Source organism: Octopus bimaculoides, chromosome 1 (genome assembly GCF_001194135.2).
Source record: "Octopus bimaculoides isolate UCB-OBI-ISO-001 chromosome 1, ASM119413v2, whole genome shotgun sequence".
Lineage (NCBI taxonomy): Eukaryota > Metazoa > Mollusca > Cephalopoda > Octopoda > Octopodidae > Octopus > Octopus bimaculoides.
The window spans coordinates 171,656,872-171,658,883 of record NC_068981.1 but is presented as its reverse complement, the minus strand read 5'-3'; the positions used below and the strand labels follow the sequence as shown (position 1 = coordinate 171,658,883).

Genomic DNA, 2,012 nt, shown 5'->3' with positions numbered 1-2,012 from the left:
TATATATATATATATATATGTACATCGTGTACAACTGCGGTAACATGACTAAAAATAAAAAAAGTGGAGTGCATTGAAAAATTTGTTTCTTGGTTCTTTATATTTAGGAAAAAAATCACACGGGAAGATCATAATTAAAATGTCTCAGGGCTAACCAGGGGTTTAGTGACAACAATAACCACAACAGCAATGACGACAATGACCATCACCACAACAACAATAAGACCAACAGGTGGTGTTGGATGAAATGCTTTGTATTATTTATTCCAACTCCTTAGGTTCTGAGTTCACTTCCTGCTGAGGTCAACATTGATTTTCACCCTTAAGGATCAATAGATGAAGTAGTAATGCAGGGACTGTGGTTTTATGGAATTGTTTGAATGTCGGTTGATACAACTTGTGCGTTGCAAACTAACCAAATTCTAAACAGCCAACGTAATTATCATAGCAATAATATCAACTTGTGGCACGAGGTCCACAACTTTAGAAGCAATCGATTACATCGATCCCAGTACTTGACTGGTATTTTATTCTATCGATCCCGAAAGGATAGAAGGTAAAGCTGACACAGGCAGGATTTGATCTCAGAATGAAAGAGCCGGAAGAAATACCGCAAAAGCATTTTTGCCCGACGCGTTAACGATCCTGCCAGCTCGTCACTTTAACTGCTTCAACCTTTGGAACAAGTTCAACAATTTTAAGAGAAAGAGATGGTCGATCTTATGCGACTAGTATTTTTTTTTATTGGACCCGAAAGGATGAAAGGCAAAATTGATTTTGGCGAAATTTGAACTTAGAACGTAAAAAGTCAGATCGAATACCCAACGGCATTTTGTCCAACGTGAAAATATTCTGCCATTCCACTACACTTAAAATGATTTGTAATTTAGGAACAAGACTAATAGTTTTGTAGGAAGAGGTTAGTTGACTTCAGTACTTGATTAGTACTTTATTTTATTGAGCCCAGAGAGATAAATTGCAAATTTGACCTCGGCAGGATTTGAACTCAGAACGTACTGATCCAGAAGAAATACCGCAATGGATTTTGCCCGACATTCTAAAGATTTCTTCCAGTTTACGACCTTGAAGCGACTACTAATAATAACAGCCAAAGTTTATTGCTCTTTTGCATCGGTTAAGAAGATGAGAGTAATGTTTGGTAATACATGTATATGCATATGTACAGACACGTGTATTCAACAAGCTTTTATAATACATAATTTCATACAAAATATCTCAAGGCAAACAACACCATTATGTATATTTCGATGTATTCATATATCATTTCATTCCTGACATCTAAAGCAGTTCAGATTTCACGCTAACGACTCAATCAGCTTACAAACTATGCTCACAAGTGATGCAACATTCGTTTTATGCTAATAGATGATTCGAGCATTGCTATGCGCTTACAAATGATGAGGTACTTGTTTCACGTTAACAAAGAAGCGCGGGAATTGTTGTGCTTAAGAGATTCATACAGACATCGGCATGACCATATAGTTAAAAAGTTCTTTTCACTACCACACAGCTCCAGGTCAACTTTTCTTATTATACTTTAGTAGTCGATAAAATGAAGTGCCAGTCCAAAGCTGCGAAGTGACGTTGATGAGACATGTTACATTTATCTGAGGTTTTGTGTTGTGAGTCTTTTGGTGGTAGACCGAATTCATCGCCCTATTTAAAAGCTCTCTTTGTTACAAAGGACTTTTAGCCGAGTTCACACTGTTGACTAAATGCAAGCATTCAGGTCAGTTCATCGGTTTGGGAATAACTTACTCTCTTTCTCCCATCAATTTTAGAGGGCCTGCAAAAATGAAGGTTCACGGGCCCTGTCCTTGCCTCTCTGGCTAAACAAAAAAGTGCATATACATACGCGAACACTAACGCCATTAAATTAATAAAGGAATAAGTTAAACAAAACGTGACTACTCTCTTCTTCTTCTTCTTCTTCTTCTTGACTCAACAAGAACGGAAGATTACTTTGGATTCGTTTCTTCGTGTATTATATA

The 2,012-nt window shown here is 37.0% G+C and overlaps 1 protein-coding gene across 1 annotated transcript in view; it reads right to left on the bottom strand.

Annotated features, from left to right (window-relative positions):
• LOC106874520 (neuronal acetylcholine receptor subunit alpha-5) overlaps positions 1-2,012 on the bottom strand; it is a 45,083-nt gene that overhangs the window by 19,297 nt on the left and 23,774 nt on the right. The gene's annotated exons all lie outside the window — the stretch shown is intronic.